This window comes from Desmodus rotundus, chromosome 10 (assembly GCF_022682495.2).
Source record: "Desmodus rotundus isolate HL8 chromosome 10, HLdesRot8A.1, whole genome shotgun sequence".
NCBI classification, from domain to species: domain Eukaryota; kingdom Metazoa; phylum Chordata; class Mammalia; order Chiroptera; family Phyllostomidae; genus Desmodus; species Desmodus rotundus.
In genome coordinates, this window is record NC_071396.1 from 66,806,810 (window position 1) to 66,830,282 (window position 23,473).

The window sequence follows — 23,473 nt, forward strand, 5'->3', positions numbered from 1 at the left end:
GATCATTACATTTGGGGACTATTCAGAAAAATGCTGGTATGAATATTCTTTGATGCACATGCATATGCAGTCTGCTGTCTATAATTTAGTAGATAATGCAAAATAATTTTCCAAAATGTCAGTGCCAAATTACAACCCCGCCAAAGTGTATGAGAATTACTGTCACTCCCACATATGGCATTATTCTGCCGTATGAATTTAAACCATCTCAAGTTCCAGTAAAAACACACGTCCCCACAGAATACACACGCATTATTTAAAATTTGCACTGAACATACTGATCTCTCTATCTTTCCCTCTCTCACTCTCTTTCCTTCTCTGTAGGGTTAACATAATTAGTATTTGTTTTTAAAATATTCAAGTTCCTACCTAGGTTTGGAAGGAGAGATGTTCCTGAAATGTTCTGTTCTCATAAGGTAGTTGTTAATCAGTGGGTTCATGGACCCCGTTAAGAATAAAACTTATAAACCTTCTTCGCTGTAAAGTGCATTTATGCACAAATGCCCATAAAATTCTACCTGAGCTACTGAGGAGACTCACAGCCCCCAGAAGCCCTTCAGTTCCTGGACAAGGTCAAGGACTGCCTCTTACAGTACTGACTTTAGCAGAGTAACTACTCTCAAGAGATCTTCCTGTTTTATTTCCTGACTTTTCATTTCCCTCCTTGACTCCAGTGGAGAAAGTCACAACTTTTTCCTTTGAAAAAGTTATACTTCATTTCAAGGAGACCAGGCTCAGCCTCCCGTGCACTGGCAGTGGGAGCTGGAAGTCCCTGAGGGCCGAGCTAGTTTCTGTCAATGAATGATGACGTCTCTTTCATTGCTCCCTCCTCCCTGCACTGTTCACCAACCTCTTCCTGCTCTCTCACAGCTGGTGTTGCCCATAGAGCTAACTCACACATATCCATGGTGCCCAGAGCTCCAACATTCCCTCCACCAGCAGCTGGCTCAGTCTTTCTTCCCCATCTCCACATTTCCAAGAGGGGAATATAATTCCCCAATTTCCACATTTCTAGTAGAAAAAAAATAATTGGTCAGAAATCATGTGCCATGGGGAGGGTCAAATTGGTGCAGAGCCCTTGCGTGAGCTGCCCATTAGAATCACTCAGAATACTCATGCCTGGCCCTGAGCCAGTCAAATTAAATCAATGTCTTGGGAGAGGAGCCATGCATTGGTGTATTCTTAAAAGTTTCCTTGGGTAATTCTGATGCTCAGAGAAGGTTGAAAACCAGCTGTGTTGGCTAAGGGCTGTGGACCATCTTTGAGTGAAAAAGTATATGGGATTGAAAAGCACTTCTGCAAAATCTAGAAAGTCATCTGCAGGAGTCTATTAAATTCAGAATACTTGGAGGAGCGAAGCCCCCTCCAAATTTCATCCCAACACCCCTCTAGCTAAGAATCAAAGACCAAAAAATGAGGTCCTCGCCCTCCCACTGGTTTATCTTTTTTCCTTTTAAACATGAAATCCTTAGTGTTAATGTTTTTGTCATTAAAATAATACATACTAAACAAAGAAAAACCTTTTTGAATATGCATTACTTTATATCCTTTAAAACCACAAATTGGAAGAAACTAGAAGGTCTGCTGAAGGCAATGCTATTGGCAAATCTAATCCTCTTCAGCTTTTTCTGTTTATATGACTCTTGCATTTTTTTTAACTGTAGTTATTATCACAATATGTCATTAAATTTTTGGCTTTTTCTTTAAAATTCTAACTAGGTTTTCTTTGCTATTATGTGACCTAAAAGTATCATTTAAAATTGTGTTTATTTTTTAACATTATTTTAAAACATTTTTTCAATAGGAAGCCACAGAGGAGGCTCTTTCCCTGTATGTGTTGAATCTCTGCTTAGAGCCACAGAAAACAAGCCCTTGGGGTTGCTTTGAATCGGAAAAGCTTTTTGCTTTTTCAGTTTCTCGGTATATCACTTTCCTTAATTTTTCTCTTTCTTCCTATTTTCTTTCTTTTTAAAAGTATTTTTATTGATTATGCTATTACAGTTTTCCCATTTTTTCCTTCTTTATCCCCCCTCCACCCTACGCCCCCAACCCTCCAACATTCCACCCCCACCCCCCCGCTTAGTTCATGTCCATGGGTTGTACATATAAGTTATTTGAGTCCTGTTTCCTATACCATTTTTATCTCTCCCTGTCTATTTTATGCCTACTAATTACTCTTCTTCTTCCCTGTACCCTTTCCTCTCTATTCCTCCCAACCTCCTCCCCACTGCAATCCCTCCATGTGATGTCCATTTCTCTGATTCTGTTCCTGTTCTAGCTGTTTGCTTAGTTTTTGTTGTTTTTCTTTCCTTTGAGGTTTATTTGTTGATGGTTGTGAGTTTGTTGTCATTTTACTCTTCATAGTTTTGATCTTCTTTTTCTTAGATAAATCCCTTTAACATTTCATATAATAATGGCTTGGTGATGATGAACTGCTTTAACTTGACCTTATCTGGGAAGCACTTTATCTGCCCTTCCATTTTAAATGAAAGCTTTTCTGGATAGAGTATTCTTGGATGTAGGTCCTTGCCTTTCATGACTTCAAATACTTCTTTCCAGCCCCTTCTTGCCTGCAAGATTTCTTTTGAGAAATCAGCTGGTAGCCTAATGGGAACTCCTTTATAGGTAACTGTCTCCTTTCCTCTGGCTTCTTTTAGGATTCTCCTTATCTTTAATCTTGTGTAATGTAATTATGATGTGCCTTGGTGTGTGCTTCCTTGGGTCCAACTTCTGTGGGACTCTCTGAGCTTCCTGGACTTCCTGGAAGTCTATTTCCTTTGCCAGATTAGGGAAGTTCTCCTTCATTATTTGTTCAAATAAGTTTTCAATTTCTTGCTCTTTCTTTTCTCCTTCTGCTACCCCTATAATTTGGATATTGGAACATTTCAAGTTATCCTAGAGGTTCCTAAGTTTCTTCTCATTTTTTTTTTTGAATTCTTGTTTCTTCCTTTTCTTCTGGATGGATGTTTATTTCTTTCTTTTGTTCCAAATCATTGCTTTGAGTCCTGGATTCCTTCCTGTCATTGTTGGTCACTGAATATTTTGCTTTATTTCACTTTGGGTATCCTTCACTTGTTTTTTCATTTTTCAACCAAGCTCAGTCAGATCTGTGAGCATTTTGATTACCAGGGCTTTAAATTCTCCATCAGATAGGTTGGCAATCTCTTCCTCACTTAGCTCTCTTTCTGAAGTTTTGCTCTGTTCTTTCATTTGGGCCCTATTTCTTTGTCTTGGCGCACCTGCTAAGTTGTAAAGGGGGGAGGCCTTATGTATTCAGCTGAGCAGGGCAACCCTCCTTGCTGCGCTGAGGCACTGCCTGTAGGGGAGGGACCAGCAAGGGAACAGTGCAGCTTGTCTGCTCAGCTCTAGTGCACTTTTCCACAAACTCTCGTGTGAGACTGGGAGTTTCTCCCACCTTGGCAACCCCAGCCGTAGTCCACAGTCAGCTCTGAGTCTCAGTTTTCCCCTTAAGTGAGCCCTGCCCTCGCAGCCCACCACGCTCCTTACCCAGCCCTGTCCCCAAGGCTGCAGAGGCGCAGAGGTTTTTCGGAGTCAGCCTTACTGGTCTGGTTGTTCTGGTTGATTTTTTCTTCAATCCCTTGGTTGTCAGAGTTCCATGCGGTTTGATTTTCTGGCGTTTTTGGTTGTTTATTGATTTTAGATTAGTTGTTATCCTCCTTTTGGCTGTGGGAGGTAGTGAAGGGTTTCCACCTATGCCTCCACCTTGGCTAAAACCCTTCCGTTTTCTTTATATAGTGTGGGCCACACAAGGGCCTCTGTTTTTTATTGGCATGTATCTTCGAGCAACTTCTTAGCCGTCTTTGTGCCAATAAAATAAGGATAATAGTAATAATGCTACCTATTTTCCACTTATGTATTTATTTGGTTTAATAAGAAAATATTTAGCACATAGGATGCGCCAGGTAGTGATGTAGACACTTCACAAACATCCACACATTTAATCCTAACAGGGTTGTGGAGACTAAATGAAGAAGTCATAGCAGACGGCATCCTTATCTTCCACCTGCTCATTCATTTCCTCCTCTGGATCTCTCTAACCTCCGCTGACAGCTCTGAGGGGGCCTCCTCTCTGCCAGGGTGTGTGCACATTCTGCTCGAGGCCTTAGCTCTTTTCTGATGATTTTCCATCCGAATCAGATGTAGATTTTCTTTTCCATTTGCTTTAACCAGTAGGCTCCTGGTTAAGCAGGGGCTTTGAAGGATGTGTATGTGTCTCCCACCCAAGGGAACAGGAGGAGCGAAGTCAGGGACACAGGGGATAGCACAGCCCCATGTTTGAGGAGTGGTGAGGATGCCAGTGTAATGGAGCATACAGTGTAGAGGAGGAGACTAGAGATGAACACTCACCAAGATGGGGAAGCATATACAGACTAGAAGTTGGTCTGTGATGGCCTGGTCCAGACAGAAGACACTTGGGTCCACACCAAGGAGTATGCACTTCACCGTCTTCAAAGCTTCCTTCCCTTAGGACATTCCTTTTTATTTTAAACAGCTTTATTGAGAAGTGATTCACATACCAAAAATGTACCCATTTGCAGCGTACAATTCAGTGTTTATAAGTATATTCACAGAGCTGTGCCATCACCACAACCTTCGTGAGTCTCAGAGGAGCCCCCACACCATCAGCAGCCCTTCCCCATCCTGCACCCTCCTCCCGGCCCCAGCAACCACTACCCTACTTTCCCTCTCTGTGGAGCTGCCTCTTCTGGACATTTCGTATAAATGAAACCACATAATATGCAGATCTTTGGTGACTGGCTCTTTGCACTCGGCATGTTTTCAAGGCTCATCCATGTTGTAGAATTTATTATTTTTATGGCTAAATAATATTGCTTTCTACAAAGCAATAAATGACATTTTGCTTATTCATTCATCAGTTCATGGATATTTGGCCTGTTGTTTCCATTTTTTGGCTATTATGAAGCATGCTATGAACATCCATGCTTCTGTGTGGGCATGTTTACATTTCTCTTGGGTATATATCCGAAAGAGCAGAATTACTGGGTCATATGGTAACTACATGTTTAACTTTTTATGGAATTGCCAGACTTTTTTCCGAAGTGGCAGTACCATTTAACATCCCTGCCATCATTGCATTAGGATTCCAATTTCTCCACATCCTCACTAACACTTGGGATGGTGCCCACTTTTGAGTAGAGCCATCTTTATGGGTGTAAAGTGGTGTTTCCTGTTGTTTGGTTTACATTTCCCTATTGACTAACGATGTTGAGTTCTCTTCATACGTTTATTGGCCATTTGTATATTTTCTTTGGATAAATGTCATTCAAATCCTTTGACCATGTTTAATTGGGTTATTTGTCTTTTCATTATTGAGTTGTAAGAGTTCTTTATACATTTTGGGTATGTTTTGTATCAGATATGAGTTACAAGTATCTCTATACTACACTGATCTTAGCCAAAAGGCTGAGAAGTAATGCAAATATTTTTATATAGGCAACCTCATCTTGAGGATTTTTTCACTTTCTTGATGGAATTTTTGCAACACAAACATTTTTAATATTAATAAAGTCTAAATTATCTGTTGTTGCCAGTGTTTTGTTGCCATATCTAAGAAGCCATTACTTAAGGTCTTATAAATTTACTCCTACATTATATTCTAAGAGTTTCATAGTTTTAATACTTGCATTTCTCACATTTAGGCCTGTGGTTCATTTTGATTTATGCTTGTGCATGGCGTTCTGGACATCCCATTTTAATCACAGCCTTGAGTATCTCTTACTAAATAAAAAGGGGTTTAGATGTTTGACAACTGTGCTTGGATTTCACAGCGGGAACTTGGGCTCATTATCTTTGAGACAGTTAACAAAAGATAACAGATGATTATTCTTCATAGTAAAAACAAATAAAACCCTGATCTCTTAATTTGCTAAATATTTCTTCTTTCCTATCTTTGGTTCTGTCTTATTTTCTCTCCCTCTCTCAAACTTCTTAACACTCCAAATGCTTACCTTTTCTTTATCCCCCTTTTCAACTCATTTATTTTGTTTCGATGCTGTAAGCACATTCAAATATCAGCACACACACACATCAGCTGCTTCTCTACACTAGCCTTTTCTCCAGGCTGGCCCGTGGCATACTCAGCTAATGATACTAATGAGGTGGCTCCCCCATTCATTGTGTATCTTTTTATATCAACTAGAATACATACCACACTTATTTTTTGATTCTAATCTGAGGATATGTCCATTGATTTTTAGAGAGAGAGGGAGGGAGAGAAAGCATGCAAGAGAGAAACATCAATGTGAGAGAGAAAAATCGACTGGTTGCCTCCTATACATGCCCCAACTGGGGATCAAACCCGTGACCTTTTGGTGTATGGGACAATGTTCCAACCAGTGGAGCCACACTGGCCAGGGCCAAACTAACTGTTTTCAAATTCAGGTTCTGCCATGTACTAAATGTGCAATTCTTGGGAAGTAATGTCCACAGCAGGCCTTGTGTGTAAAATGGAGGATTAGATAAGATCAATCATGTTTAGGAAAATGATTTCATCAAGTTCAATACAAATTCAAATATAGTACTACTCAAATCACTCACATTTGATTTACTTACCTTAGCAATGCCTGGCCAATGCCAAGTGGTCAGTAAATGCTAACTATCCTCATAGTGCCACCCACTGAACCCACTGAAGCAGTGTGTGGCAGAGGAGCCCACTGGCTGCTGCATGGGCCTGGGGGAAGTCCCATCTCTGGGTCCAGCCCATGAGTTCCGGAGGCTGGGCAGGCTCAGATGGGTGATGCAGATTAGGTACAACCCACAAGAAGCACTATCTTTTAAGTCTACTGCTGTGTGTCAACAAATGTATTTGCATAATCAGATCTAATCCTTACAGCAGACTGCACAGTGGATCCTTCACCTCTCGGGCTGCTTTCCTTCCCCTTAGGTAAACAGGTGGGGTTAGAATAGGGTGCAGATCCCTCTCCCAGACTGGCAGGGCCCTGTGTAAGCTGTTTAGTTCACCTCATCCCACTGTCTTCTGCTTGTTCAGCACATCTGGTTCATTCCCACTTCAAAGCCCCTCCCAGGGCCTGACCCCAGATGTCCTGGAGGCTGCTCCTGTCCCTGTGTCTCAGCTCTTGGCCCTTTCTCTGAGACACACTCTCTGAGCACCCAACAGAATGCATCCCTTCACCTCCACTTCCCTGTCTGCCCTACGACCAGCTTGGCTATTCCTCACACCTCTTTGTATCTTCTTAGTTTGTTTACTGCACGGAAAGGTAGTCCACGGGGTAGGAGCCCCCCTGTCTCTTTTACAGAGCATCCCCATGCTCAGAGCAGGGCTGGGCACTGACTGGCAGGCATTAATAAAACACCCACTAAAGTCATTAACTAGCTACGATGGAATATTATTCAGCTGTAAAAGAAGAATGAAATTGTGCCATTTGTGACTACATGGATAAGACCTGAGGGCATTATGCTAAGTGAAACAAGTCAGACAGACAGGCAAATAGAGTATGATCTCACATATATGTAGAATCTAAAAAACAAAACCAAACAAAAATGAGCTCGTAGATACAGAGAACAGATTTCTGGTTGTGAGAGGCAGGGGGTGCGGGTAAAAGGATGGGTGAAACTAATCAAAAGGTACAATTATAAAACACAAACTTCCATTATAAAGTAAATGTCATGCGATGTATGTACAGCACGGTAACTATGTGTCACATATTTAAAGTTGCTAAGAGAGTAAATCTTAAAGTTCTCATCATAAGAGTTGAGCTGAGCTGGTTGAGCCTTCGAAGTCCTGAAACTCAGGGCCCGGGGTTCGGCATTTGTTGACTGAATTCTGCCGGCAGGAAGCCTCTGCCAAGAGTGCTAGTGAGATGGACATGGACAAATCCATTCATTTATTTTTTTAAATCCTTATTGATTGATTGGTTGATTGATTGATTTTTTAGAGAGAGGGGAAGAGAGGGAGAAAGAGAAGGAGGGAAACATCAATCAGTTCTCTCACCTGTGAGCCCCAACCTAGGCATGTGTCCTGACAGGGAATTGAACCGGTGACCTTTTGCTTTGCAGGATGACACCAAACCAACTGTACTTATTACCAAATCCATCCCTTTTTAAAAAAATTAGTTTTTAATTGTTGTTCAAGTACAGTTGTCCCCATTTACCCGCCACCACTCTCCCCCACCCCACCCTCAATCCTACCCCACTTTGGCTTTGTCCCTGGGTCCTTCACAAATGTTCCTTGACGACCCTTCTCCTCTTTCTCCCGTTACCCTCCTCCCCTTCCCCCTCTGGTTACTGTCAGTTTGTTCCTTAGTTCAATGTCTTTGGTTATATTTTGCTCACTTGTTTGTTTTGCTTATTAGGTTCCACTTATTTTAAAGCTGTGGAACAGGACACCCTCTGATATAAAAGAACTCGTCCTGGACAACTACTCATTGGGATGAAGGTAAAATCAAAGTTCTCACAGATGGATAAATTTGAAAAACTACAGTCTTTTTTTTTCTTCACCTGAGGACAATTTTTTTTAATTGCTTATAGAAAGAGAGGAAGGGAGAGAGAAACATGGGATGGTTGCCCCCCTCACGTGCCGAGACGGCATGGAACCTGCAACACAGTTACGGGCCCAGACTGGGAATGGAAACCACAATCTTTCTGTTACAGGACAATGCTCCAACCAACTGAGCCACATTGGCCAGGAGGAAATAGAGTTCTTAACTACAGTCGGGTAGGCCTTAGCTCAGTTGCAAACTTACCAAAGTTAAACAAACTTAAGAAGCCTCAACTAAGCAATAACAGAATCTCAGGGGCCCTGGACATATTGGCAGAAAAGTGTCCAAACCTCACACATCTAAATTTAAGGAGCAACGATATTAAAGACCTCAGCACGATAGAGCCACTGAAAAAGAAAACTTCAAGAGCTTAGAAGTTTTCAGTTGTGAGGTAACCAACTTGAACTACCACCAAGAAAACGTGTTGAGGCTCCTCTTGCAGTTTACGTATCTCCATGGCTACCACCAGGCTGACAAGGAGGCTGACTCAGATGCTGAGGGCTATGGAGAGGGCCTGGACAGCAATGAGGAGGAGGAGAAGGATGAGGAAGAGTGTGATGAGGATGCTCAGGTAGTGGAAGACCAGGAGGATGAGGAAGAGGAGGAGGAAGGTGAAGAGGAGGATGAGAGTGGAGAGGTAGAGGAGGATGAAGAATGACTGGGAAGTAGATGATGAGGAAGATGAAGATCCTGGTGAAGAAGAAAGGGGTCAGAAGGGAAAACAAGAACCTCAAGCTGAGGGAGAAGACAATGACTAAGTGGACAACCTGTTTTGAACGCCCCCCCAATCCTGCCCCATAAAACTGATTTTTTCTGATCATAATGTTGCTGTGGGAACAAAAGAGGAAAAGTGTACTGAGGATTGTGGGGGTCAGTGGGTGGGAAGACATGGAATAAAATGCTGTTTTACTACCAAAAAAAGTTCTCGCCACAAGAAAAAATAATGCAACTATGTGTAGTATTGGTATTGGATGTTATTATGGTGATCATCTTGCAATATATACAAATATTGAATCATTATGTTGTACACCTGAAACTAATATGCTATATGTCAATTACCTGTAGATAAAAAATAAAATAAAAAATAAAAATTTTAGAATAAAAAAATCATTAACTAGTCCATCGTTTTCATGGGTATGAGACATACAAAATTCTCTCTTTAGACAAGTGTCTTTTCACTTGGATTCCGACTGTCCACACAGGCTGGTGCTGCCCTTGGCCTTGCACACAGTGGGGCTGTGGTCAGGAGGAAAAATCGAGGACCAGAAGTGCCAGGTGGGGAGGGGTGGCATTTCTTCCTTCAGGCCCCAGGTTACACTTGACAGCAGGGGACAGACAGGGGGCTCACCCCAGGCATGTTGGGGAAGAGCCAGCCTGGCTCTGGCTGGTGGCAGCTCGGCTCCCGCACCTGCAGTCCAGACCTTTGACTCCCTCTCTGGGTTGAACCTCTCACCTGGGCCTCGTGGGCACAAGTTAGGGGCAGGGGACTGAGTGTCAAGGACCCAGGACAAATTCTGACACATCTGTGCCTGTGGGTCCCCATGTCTAAAATTGGAATACAAACAGTACCCATCTCCTAGGTTGTTATAAGAATTAAGTCATCCCATACATACAAAGTGCTTAGAATGGCACCTGGTAGCTAAAGGTGTTAGCTAGCTGTTGTTACTACATGTAGGAAGGAGGGAGGAAGTTGAGGAAACTAGTGCTAGAGAAATAATGTGCTCAGCGCCTACCCTGGGGACCCCACACTTTGCATACAGCTGGAGCAGTTTCTCTCCACAGAAGCCAACTGGCACACAAAGGAGCAGAGAAAAAAGCCGCTGTTGCCAAAGCCACAGAATAAAGGTTTACCCTGCTGGCAAATGCAGCGTGGATCCCTATTGTCCAAGCACACTCTCACCACCCCCCGCCCCCTTTAAAAAATGAACACAACTAACTGGGAATCTGAGGCCTTTGTCTTCATTTCATCCAGTCTCTAGTTCAAGGTTAATCTGTAACCTCTCTGGGAAAACGGTGGAAAAAAAAAAGAGGTGGTTAGAGTTAGAAACCAGGGTCCACGCACAGTTATAATCTAGAGAGCATTATTATTATTTTAAAATCATTTTCAAAATGAAAATACTTTGCAGCCTCCTCCTTTAGGAAAGAAATGGGTGTGCTTAACATTTTAAACAGGCTTGGCCTAGGCAGATGCTCAGCACCCTCCTTCATCAGTGTGATGGCATCAGCTTTCTGTCCTCAGGAGAGGTCACCGGGAGCCCAGCTGCAAATGCAAATCTGTAATGAGAAAGGGTGAGGTCTCCAATCTCTACCAGCCACAGTGAGAAACAGTTTCCTAGGTGACAGACGATGCCATTTTCCTGAGTGAAATCACACGGAGAAGTAAAAATAAAAATAAAAAACTAACCTTGTTGACTAGTAAAGGCTTGTCCTTTACAAGCAACCACCGAGAATTGCAGACCATATTCTAATCTGTTTTCCCTACCTAATCCTTCCTCCAATCAATATGATCAATGGCAAGATGTATTATTCAGCATTTATTATTCAATTCGTAGTAATAGGTAAAACAGGGTGCAACAGAGCAATTTGTGTTTTCACAACTAAGTTATAGTTGCTTTTTGTGAAGCAATTAATGCTAAATTCTCAAGTTGCAATATGACAATGAAGTTTGAATGGGTATAAAGACTTTCTTTGTCTCAGAATTATAGAGAAATAGTAATTCTTCAATAACTTTGTAAATTTGTGGTTTAAATGTATCTATGGCTTAAATCATATACCTACGCAAAAACACATGGCTGTATACAAGCACTTTGTATTAAAGAAACCCCCCCCCCCACAGATTCATGAAGCACTTAAGCCAATTAGATCTTCAAATCTACTAGGCTGGATTTTTTAAAAAATAATTGCTTGTTCCCCACTTCCTTCCCCACCCCCACCCTCGACTTTCCAGGCCCACTTATTGTCAGCATACATTCACTGAATGTTTGCTCTGGGCCAGAGACTCATGTCCCCTGCCCTCCAGTATTTTACAGTCCAGTTGGGGAGACAGACACTAGTAATTATAACTCAAATTCAAACAGCCTTCATCAACCTGTGGAATCAAGAAAGTCACCATAACACTTGCAATCCCAAATTCCTGTTCTTGCCCCTACCTCCACACGGAGCCTCCTACCGGCTTTCCTCCCCTCCCATGCGGCTAACAGCTAAAGGAGGATGAGCAAAGAAATGAACAAATCAATAAATGAAAATGTAAATATATTCCAATCAGGTAGGTCCTCATATACAGGGGTTGGCAAAAGCAGGTTTACAGCTGGGAGTACGTGAAAGTTTATTTTTGTATTATTGTTTATTGTATTATTTTCCATACCAACAACTGTAAGCCTACTTTTGCCCACCATTGTATGTATGAATATGTTCCTGAAAATTGATTCAATTCATTTTAAATCACATATTTTAAAATGCAGAGAGGGGCCTTACTACTTAAAGCCATTTGATAGTGAATCATTTTGCGAAGCAAGGGAATTACCATCATTTTGTAGTGACCACGATTAGCCAACTTTACTTGGTTTGGATTTTCACGTGTGGGTTTTTCCCTAGAGAACACGTGTTTCACAATATCTAAGAGAATCGTACAGGAAGCCTTATAAAAGTTGAGACACCTGGAGGCTGAGCTCAAAGGCCCATCTGAAGTACAGTTCCTCTCAGGCATTTGGTTGGAAAGCCTTTTCCCCCCAAGGCTTCTCTTGGAGAAGTTGCTCCTAACTCTGCCTGCACGCAGGTAAATGTCCATCATGAGTGGGAAGCTCACCAGGCTCCAATCCCAGAGCTGACAGAAACAAAGCCAGTTTTGTACAAGTCCAACAATAGGGTACCTTATGCAATCATTTGTTTAATATTCAAAACTGGGAAGCTGGTCTGCTTTGGTAGAAGGTAGGTGGTATCTCTGGAGGGGAGGGAAGAACTCTGCAAAATGGACCTAGATAAAAACTTCCACAGAAGTGCAAAGTGCTGAAACCAGCCTTGGGGTGGGAAATACTGGGGGAGATGAAGGAAGGAGGGAAGCATTGCGGATGTTCCTTTGAGCTGGGACTCTGGGTCTTGGTCACCACAGGGGCGCTGGGTGTGAGTGTCCTCCGCTGTGAAGTGGGCTCAGTTACCTATCCATCCACAAGGCTCTCTCTCCGGAGGGCTCAGTGACAGGAAGTGCAGCAGAGGGCCAGGGAGGCGCTGAAAGAGCTACAGCTGTGCTCTGTCTCCGATTCCAGCTCCAACAACGTCACATTGTTCCTCTTCTGAAACTGCAGAATCATCTTTGAGGAGCCTCCACTCAGCCAGCAGTGAATCCCTGAAAGCCAAGGGCGACTCCAGTTTCTTGAGGAGAGGGGCCAGTCACCTGAGGAGGGAGGGGAAGATGCTGAAGAAGTCATGGGCATGCAGGACAGCAAGGATCCAACCCAACTTCTGCAAGTTTGCCTAGCTTCCCAGGGAACAGGCCTTTTTTTTTTTTTCTGGCACCAAATGAGGGAAATTTGAACACTCCAACCAGAGTCTCAAGGCCTTTACATATATGCTCTTATCCTCATCAGAATCTCATGTTACAGATGAAAGAAAATTGAGACCATGGGAAATCTGATGACTTTCCCAAATTCACAGTTAGTAACTCGCATACTTAAATCTAAAATTGAGATCCGTTGGAGTTCAGAGCCTCTTCCTAGTGAGGCAGTGGGTGTTGTGGGTGAGCTGGCTTTACCCACCCCCAGGCGGACAGCTGTGTCACCAGCCACCCGGTCTCCAGTCCCTACTTCTTCCCTTTGCAGCCTATGAGGAAATTGAGTTTCCTCACAGGTTATTAATATCAGCATCATTAGTGGCAAAGTCACAAAGGCAACAAATAAGCCTGTTTTTACTTCATGAGCTGTAAGTGCTCAGACAACCGCAGATCAATAGGGTTTTATCTTAAGGTCAGACTGTTAGCTGCTGCTGCAGCTGAGGCCTCAGGCGGGACCAGCACAGCTGTGGCAGCTCAAGCAGTCTCCCTTCCCCAACTCCCTCCCTGCTCCCTGCTCCCGCCTCAGGGAGCTGGCTCTCCAGGAGACTAGCGCCAGAGATCTTTTGTTACTAAGTGCTTTATAGATGATTGAGGATCCCTCCATGTTGTATGCAAGCTAGTTCACAGAGAGGCATTCAAGACAGAAATTCCACACGGCCATAGAACCCTTCCCTCGGAGGAGGAGCTGCTCACGGGAAGAGTAGCAAGATGTTAAAAATACAAAAAAAATTGCCTTTGTAGATGAGATACAAAATCTGTCTGTCTTTTTCCCTCCAATTTCTCAGGCTTCTTCCCTGTACTCAGCCACCAAGACCAAGTGGGGGACCAGCATTTCAGCTTCAGACATTTCATTCTTGATTTTCAATAAGCCTACTCTGAAGACAAGAGGGATGACTGATTTCCCAGCAAAGAAAATACAGTTTCTGTGGATCTCAGCAGGCACAAACTTCCTGAGTAGCTGCCAAGACAGGTGAGCTGGCGGTGAGCACAGAGGGCTGGGAGATCCTGCTGGGACTTGGAGGGCACTGAATGGGGTGTTTCTGTAATGCTGGAGGAGGGTCTCTTGGCTGGGCCAGCACCTAAGCCACAGCAAGCTCACCCTGAACTAGCTGACTCAGCAGGTTGATGGTTGCCGCGGCAACAGAAGTTACATTTTCCCTCCCCACCCCTCCTGGGGAGTTCTAAGAAGAGGAAGGCCAGGGGCAACTGTTAAACTTGCTAGCAGGGGCACTGTGGGTTTAGAGGTTTGGGAAAGAGCTTCAGGTATATGTAAGACTTACAGCATTTTTTCCCCTAATCAACGAAAAAAACCATAAAATGGTGATGGTGGAGTAAAAGAAAGATAACACGAAAAACCTGAAAGGGACCAGCTGCTGGGCATTATAAAGGGAGGCCTGGGAGAGTGAGGAAACAACATCATGGAGGAGCTAAAAATCCTGCCCAAGGAGAAAAGGCAAAGGAAAAAAGGAACAACCTGGGCCTTTGTGCCAGGGGAGGGAGAAAACGAGATTGGGAGGCACCTCCCTCAGCCTGCAGCCAGGGCCAGTGAGTGACCAGGGAGGGGCAGGGAGTGACCTCGGCAATGATAAAGCCAGGCTTTTGTTCCAGTTGGAAGTGCTGCAGCCGCCCTCAGCATGCAGGACAAAACCAACAGTTTCATATCAGCGCTGGTGATGGCTACAGGCTTCACACGGCCTTGAATTTAAAGTATTTCTTCCTATAAAACAAGACCTTTCTTGTAATGTCAAACTGGACTTAATTTAAGTGTCAATTTGTGCCGCTTAAATTATATGCCAGGGCAAAATGCAAAACAAGGTCAGGCTGGTTTTGAGCAGGCATGATTTATGGTTAATTTAGGCCAAAGCAGCAGGATCATAGTTCTTATCAAATCTGCTCTCCAAATGACCACCCTTTTCCACCAGGGGAGAGATGAGCTCTTCCAGGTGGCCAGTCGGGTGAAATAACAGGACTCACGGGACATCCCCTAAGGAGTTGCCCACACAGGCACCAAAACCTGCCTGCAGCCCTCCTGACTATTCAAGGTGTGGAGGAAAAGTGACCGCGTACTAAACCTGACAAGCTCAGGGGAGGCCTGCACGGCCCGCTTACAAACTCACAGAGAGAAAGTAACCACATAGGATGGCGAGAACATAAAAATTCCTAACAAAAAGTGAGTTGAGGCAGTAGTCATGTTCTAGACCTGTGGCTTCTGAGACAAAGGAGACAAAGGTCATCTTTACCTTAAGCGAGCCTTTCTATTGTCTTTTTGCACCTAAGGTAACATGCCTTTAAAATGTCAGTTATATTCTCCTCCAGACCTCTCAGGGCACAACCTCCCACCAGAGGGCAAGGCCAGAGATCCCTCATTGTTATCTTGTTCCCTGAATTCCTCTCTAGGTGCTTTTAATGTTAAATATTAACTGTTCGGCACCCAACAATGTAAAAGATGTGTCTCTCATTTTACTTTTTATCCAGTCCCAAGGATTTCTGTGTTTTGCTTTCTCTCGCCCCCTTAATCTACCACCAGTGGATTTCATGTAAATCCACCTCCTTATGCCGCCTCCTTTTAATCTAATGTATAAAATAAGGTGCAAAACCGCGTTCTCTGGGGCATTTCTCAATCCGTTGAGATTTTGCTTCCTGGCAATTGTCATCAATTTGGCTCAAATAAACTCATAAAAGTTCTCTACAGGTTTAGACAATTCTTTAAAAAATTTTTTTTTTATCCTCACCCAATTTTTATCCTCACCAATTTTTTTCATTGCTTTTAGAATGAGAGGAAGGGAGGGAGAGAGACAGACAGACAGAAAGACATCAACGTTAGAGAGAGACATCAATTGGTTGCTGTTAGGTGATAGGCGATGTGGGCTGTGAAAGGATTCACAAGGAGAAGGAAGTGTAGAGAGTAAAGATTTCATTCACTCTCCCGAGTTTTCCCTCTCTTTTGAGAGCAGCATGTGGGTGTGGGAGATACACCAGCACAGAGAGGTGGGGCTCTGGGCCTTCGTTGGATGATAGAAAGGCGGGGGAGTTGCTGTTGTGTGGCCCCCGGGCTGTTGGGGTCCTTGGCACACAGGCACAGGATGTTTCGGGTGGTTTTGCATAAGCTGCAGTTTGTTCCAGTGTTATCTTTTGCCAGTGGCTGTGGGTCATTTAGTCCCGTCTGGCTTTGCTGTCCAGTAATTTCCAGTCCTGAGGACATAAGCTCAGAATGAAGCAGGGTGCAGCTAAGAGGAGGGCCCCAAGAAGGGATTTGTAATGGGGTCCAAGACTTGGGCTGTCCAGGAAATATTAGAAAAATGTATGTAGGATGTCCTCACCCCCACAGGCCTGAGCCAGGGGGGATGGGACACATGGAACAGGGCCATTCAGAGCTGTTTTGGGTAGCAACAGCTTTGCAGCTAACCCCTGGCACAGTCATTTAACATATCTATAACCTTTAACTGGTTTCATAGATATGTTAAATAGCTGTGGCCCTGCTTTGAGCCAGGGAGATGGGAGTGACATCCACCCAAGATGGGTCTGGGAAGCAACTCCCCCTGGTTACAGGGCCTGCGTGAGAGCGTGGAGATGATTGGCTCCACGCCATGGGGCCACACCTGCCCAGACTTACTATGGCAGCCCAGTAAAGCTGGAAGAATACGGGGATGCTGGAAGGTGTAGCTGACTGTAGGAGGAGTCAGAAATGGGCTGCAAAGGAAGATGGGTGCTGGGATTTAAACCTAGGCCCGGCAGCCATAGAGAGGAGGAGACCATGTGGCTCTGAAGGAAGGAGTAGACCACGCAGCTCTGAAGTAAAGAGTAGACCAGTAGACCACACGGTTCTGAAGTAAATAGAGGGAACCAAGAGGTTCAGAGGGGAAAGGAAGAGGGCCAGGATCAGGCAGCTTTGGTGAAGTAAAGAGAGGACCATGCGGTTCTGAAGGAGAAAGGAAGAGGACCACGAGGTTTTGGAGTGCTTCTTTTTGCCATGCGGCTTAGGCAGCGGGAGAGACTTTGCCGGGAAGAAAGGGGAGAAAGGACTCTTGCTGGTGGGCCATGAGAAGGTGCCACATGGCTTTGGATTAACTGGAGATCACAGCAGCCACACAGCTGATGGTGCCGGGAGCCTGAATCACGGACTTCGACTTCTTTTCCTGAGACACGGTACCCCGGACTGGGCACAGGGAGAGGGAAGGACTGTGCATCTGTGGGTGTTCTAGAGGACTTTAGTATCTTATTGAAGACATTAAGCCATTACTCTAAGTCTGTGTAACTTTTAAATAAACAATTCCTTTCCTTTTCACCAGTCTCTGGCATTGAGAGACGTCTTTCCTCTGGTGGCGGGTATTTCAAACCTTTCAGGTGGGTGTGGGGGAAGGAACCTCCAGAGACAGAAAGGGGGAATCCTTTCTGTAATAAATTATCGTGAACCACCCCCTGCCCCTGCTCTGTAACAAGAAGAGTAAAACAGCAGGCATGTCTAACAAGGTCACAGGCCTGCTGGGGAAAATGGTGCCACAATAGCAAACTGGACCGACTTTATCCTTTCAGGTACTTCTCACACACACCCCAGCTGGGGATCCAGCCCCAGCCTGGGCGTGTGCCCTGACTGGGATCAGACCTGCAACATTTTGGTCTGGGGATGATGCTGCAGACAACTGAGCCACACTGGGGCGGGTTGGACAGTTCTTACATCAGACAGGAGAGCAGAGACTGCCACCTCAAAGTGTGCCTCTTTGGGATATTGGTTATTTTAGGATGGTTAATTTTAAGAAATGGCAGGCCTGAGAGAAACTCTGAAGAACCAGTGGAATTTACACTTTGTAAAGAACATTTGCATTTGTAAGAGTGACTCCCAGAAAGCAGGGTCTTAAACCCTTGTTTGCTTTGCTTTTCCTGGTAACCTCCCAAAACTGACTAGCCATCCTCAACATCATCTTTTGTCGTTAGGGGAAGGTGGTGTTTAAAGTGATGTCTTCCACCATTTGGGTGAGTCACTCAGGGTTCCTGGGTCTCTCCCACGTATACAGGAGGCATACATGTTATTAAGCTTTAATTTGTTTTCTCCTGCTAATCTGTGTCCTGTTAACTTGCTGATTAGTCCAGCCAGAAGAAGCTTGATGGGTACAGTAAAATTGCCCTCCCCAACACTGTCTCATAGAGGCTAACCTGACAAGCCCAAACTCTTGAGGAACAATGGCCAGTATATACTTTATAAATTCACTTGAATTTATAAATCACACAATCTATAAAATTATTAGCCATATATGAACCTTTTTAGCTTTGCCAATAAATCAGGGAGACCACAACTTGAAGGAGTGCCTCATTCCAGAACTTGCTCTCAAACACTCTGTGGCTTTCTTTAAAAGATGTGACAAAGAAGTTATCCAGTAAAACACAAAGTCATATATTCTTTGGTTTCTTTTTCTTTTATGCAAATGCTTTGTAAACCTCAAAGCTCTTGATAAATAACAGGTTTTATTATTAAAAGATAAAAGCATCAATGCTATTAGTATGCCTGTTAGAACTTCTTATGTTGTAAGAGACAGAACCTAAATCAAACTGGCTTAAACCACACGGGGGCAGTTTGACATACGTAACTGAAAAGGGCGGAGGTGGAGCTGATCCAGGGAAGGACGACATTCAAACAAGGGCACCAAGGGCTGTTTCCTCATCTGCCACTGTGACTGCAAGTCACATCTTTACCAGATACCATCCAGCAGGGTGTCCAACCCGCGGCCTGCAGGCCCATGCAGCCCAGGATGGCTACGAATGCGGCTCAACATAAAATCGTAAATTTACTTAAAACCTTTTTTTTGGTTCATCAGTTTTCATTAGTGTCTGTGTATTTAATGTGTGGTCTAAGACAATGCTGCTTCTTCCAGTGTGGCCCAGAGATGCCAAAAGGTTGGACACCCCTGATAGAGGAAGGGTAGTTTGCTTTCCAGTAAGTTCTGTTGAAGAGAGGTAGAGAGACAAAGGAGAGAGAAACTCTTTTTTGAGACTTAACACAAGTATCAAACTTTATTGGCTCCCTTTATATATCCAGGGGATAAGATGCCAATTGGATAAGAAGAATCAAGGCTTATTGACGGATCTGAAGGCAGAATCATGATGCCAACCAAAACACATTTGGAGGAGTGTTTTTCATTTTTTTTAAATCAGAAGAAAAGTGAGTGGATGCTGAGTTGCATGAACAACTATTTATACAGCCCACCCCTTTGACTGTTCAATACTCACACTCAATTATATCCCCATAAATATACCTTCAAAAGTACACGCTCTCTACATAAATATAGTCAACATCTTTTCCCAAAAGAGACAAGCCACAATTTCATCCAGGCTGGTCCTCTAGACATTGTGCAGCTCTTGTATATGAACCCCTTATAGTCCTGTGTGGCCCAGTGAGGCTAAGTGATAATTTTTTATTCAGTCACAATTTACATTCACTATTATTTTGTATTAGTTTCAGGTGTACAGCATAGTGGTTAGACAATCATATACTTCATAAAGTGTTTCTCCCGATATTTCCAGTACCCACCTGGCACTGTTACCATGCAAACCAGAGCTCAGCCACGTGGTGCCTCTAATCTATATGACCCAACAACTAGTGCTGAAGGAAACAGGTTTTTATTAACAGGCTTCCAACCTTGGGGGAGCTGAGAGCACTGCTGCTCAGAGGCCTCCTCTCCCATAAGACTCAGAACATTCCTTGCTCCCCAAAAGGCTATGAGCCAAAACCATGTCCAGAAGTTCCCCATGCCCTAATTTGTCCTTAAGCCTCTCATGCAAACAGGTCTCCATCCTCTGGAAGGTGTACTTGGGGGTTTCAGAGTCGCCATCCTCTCCTCTCGCAGCAGCTCTCTCCTTCAGGATCTGGGGTGCACTGCTCTCTGTCTCCATGTAGCAGTTCAGGAAACCACATGCTGTGTTACACTGTTCCAGCGTGGGACCCCACCTCCAGGAGTGGGCTCCCGTCCTCTGCGGGGTCTGAGTCCCTGGTGGGCCCCGCATCTCTTGATCCCACAAGTGTTCCTGTCCATATGGGGAGCAGGGCCAGAAGCCCAGAACATCTGAATGCTGAAAACCCAGGAGCAGAGAGGGCTTACACCAAGCTCTAAAGCCCCTTACCAAAAGTCCCCATCCCAAGAGAGTGACTTCTCTGTATGTCAGAGGCAGGAGTCTACAACTCAGCATCCCTGGTCACAGTCCAGTTCTAGGCATCTCTCATGTGCCTGTGCTTGGCCTGGCAGGTCCTTGCAGCTCCGTCAGCTCTGCCGCCATCTTCTCCAGGCAGACCTCCGGCAGACATCATGGCTGACTCCTGTGCCAGACCCCCTCCTCCTCATCCTCATGTTTTTCCCTCCTCTGACCTTCAGCCCTCCATAATTTAAATGCTTGACTTAGAACTTCCTATGTGACCTCATATCCCGCTCTTCCTATGGTGTGTTAGTGTCCGCCATTTTTGTCAGCTCCCCAGTGTCTTTGACCATCTTTCAGCTGCCACCTTTAGTCAGGGCAAGAGCTCCCAGTGACACACAGGCATTCACCCCCGTGACTACATCACGAGTCACTGCACATTCTTATAGTCAGGTACACAATTCTGCATCTTCTAAGATCTTTTCACTAAGGCATGGCTATTCACTTGCCTTTTGTTATGCAATGTATCTTAAAGGCTGTACCATCTGCTCTCCCTGCCTCCAATCCTGCCTGTAGGCAGGATTGTGGGGGTTTTCCCCTATTATTAGGGGACCCCATGCTCTGTACCCTGTTACAGCACCATATATAGTTACCACAACATTATTGACTATGTTTCCTATGCTGTATTTTACACTCTCGTGACTCTTTTGTAACTATGAATTTATACTTCTCAATTGCTTCATTTTTTTACCTAGCCCCCCAACACCCCTCCTCTCTGGCAACTGTCAGTCTGTTTTCTGTATTTATGAGTCTGTTTCAGTTTTGTTCATTCATTTATCTTGTTCTTAGATTCCACTTATAAGTGAAATCATATGGTATTTGTCTTTCTCTGACTGCCTTATTTCACTTGGCATAATACCCTCTAGGTCAATTCATGCTGTCATAAATGGTAAAATTTCATTTTTTATGGCCAAGTAATATTCCATTGTGTAAATATACCCCTTCTTCTTTATCCAATCATCTATTGATGGACACCTGGGTTGTTTCCATAGCTTGGCTATTGTAAATAAGGCTGTAATGAAATTAGGGGTGCATACATTCTTTTGAAGATTTTATTTTTAGAGAGAGGGGAAGGGAGAGAGAAAGAGAGGGAGAGAAACATCAATTGGTTGCTCCTTGCATGCTCCCAACTGGGGACCTGGCTCACAACCCAGGTATGTGCCCTGACTGGTAACCTTTCAGTTTGCAGGCTGGTGCTCAGTCCACTGAGCCACACCAGCCAAGGCTAGCCTTCTTCAATTGCTTTCTTCAGTGTCTTACATTTTTTTGAGTACTGGTCTTTTAACTCCTTGATTAAATTTATTTCTAGATGTTCTCTTCTTGGGTTTTTTTTTTTTTTTGGATGCAATTGTAAATGCATTGTTTTCTTAGTTTCCCTTTCTGATAGTTCACTATTGGTATATGAAAATTCAACTGCTTTCTGGCCCTGGCTGGTGTGGCTCAGTGGATCGTGTGCCAGCCTGCTAACCAAACAGTTGGTTCAATTCCCAGTCAGGGCACATGCCTGGGTTGCAGGCCAGGTCCCCTGTAGGGGGCACAAAAGAGGCAACCATACATTGATGTATCTTTCCCTCTCTTTCTCCCTCCCCCCTCTCTAAAAATAAATAAATAAATAAATAATCTAAAAAATATGCAACTGATTTTTGTATATGTATTTTGTATCCTGCTAATTTACTGAATTCATTTATAAGTTACAGGAGGGTTTTTTTGTGGTATCTTTAGGGTTCTCTATTTACAATATCATGTCATCTGCAAATAGTTGACATTTTTATTTTTTTCTTTCTGATTTCGGTACCTATTATTTCTTCTTCTTGCCTGATTGCTGTGTCTAGGGCTTCCACTACTATGTGGAATAAGAGTGATGAAAGTGGACATCCCTATCTTGTTCCTGACCTTAGGGAAAACACTTTTGGTTTTTGCCCACTGAGTATGATGTTAGCTGTGGGCTTGTCATCTATGAACTTTATTATGTTGAGATATATTCCCTCTATTCCCACTTTGCTGAGAGTTTTTATCATAAATCAGTGCTGGATTTTATCAAATGCTTTTTCTGCATCTATTGATATGATCATCTGATTTTTACCATTCATTTTGTTTATGTGGTATATCATTTAATTGATTTGCAGGTATTGTACCAACCTTGTGTCCCAGTAATAAATCCCACTTGATTATGGGTATCTGATCTGTTTAATGTATTGCTGAATTTGGTTTGCTAATATTTTGTTGCAAGTTTTTCCATCTATATTCATTAGGGATATTGGCCTATAATTTTCTTTCTTTGTAGTGTCTTTAACTGGTTTTGGAATCAAGGTAATACTGGCTTTATAAGATAAGTTTGGGAGCCTTCCCTGCTCTTGAATTTTTTAGAATATATTTTGAGAAGGATATGTGTTAGTTCTCTGAATGTTTGATAGAATTTGCCTGTGAAGCCATCCAGTCCAGGACTTTTTTTTGTTGGAAGTTTTTTGATTATTGCTCCAATTTCATTAGTAGTAATTGGTTTATTCAGATTTTCTGATTTTTTCCTAATGTAGTTTTAGAAGACTGTATGTTTCTAGGAATTTACCCATTTCACCCATGTTGTCCAGTTTGTTGGCATATAATTGTTCATAGTATTTTCTTATAATTCTTTTTCTGTGGTATCAGTTGTTACTTCTTTCATTTCTGATTTCATTTCCCATTACCGCCCTTCCTACCAGTCTCAATGTGCATTATTCTGTAAATCTTTGGTTATAAGACTTTATTTTACCTACTCTGCAGGTAATTATTCAGGTTTATTATTCTATTATTTAGTTGTAATTCTGTTTGGTTCTGCCTTCCACCTACTTTGTCGCCATCTTGGATCATTACCCATATTCTTTTTAAAAAAATTATTTTATTGTTGTTCAATTATAGTTGTCTGCATTTCCTCCCCATCACTCCCCCCACCGTATTCTTTTAATTGAGTTTAACTTATGCTCTTGTTTCCTGGAATTGACCCAATCAATGGTGTTAATATCTGCTGCTTTCTGAACCACAGTCCTGGGAAGCGTAGCATAACTGACCAAAGAGTTTTTCCACCCAGGACTGCAGATAATCTATTATTCTGACACTGAGTGCAGTGAAATAAAATGCAACCTATCGTATATTGGTACACAATGGATAATAGGCAGCTAGTGCAGGAAAAATCCAAACTTCATGATCCCAGGTTCAGGTGGTTTTTAAG

The 23,473-nt window shown here is 43.4% G+C and overlaps 1 pseudogene; it reads left to right on the plus strand.

The window, feature by feature from the left end:
• The first annotated feature begins 7,862 nt into the window (after positions 1–7,862).
• LOC112323000 (acidic leucine-rich nuclear phosphoprotein 32 family member A-like) lies at positions 7,863–9,441 on the plus strand (annotated as a pseudogene).
• Positions 9,442–23,473: the final 14,032 nt, after the last annotated feature.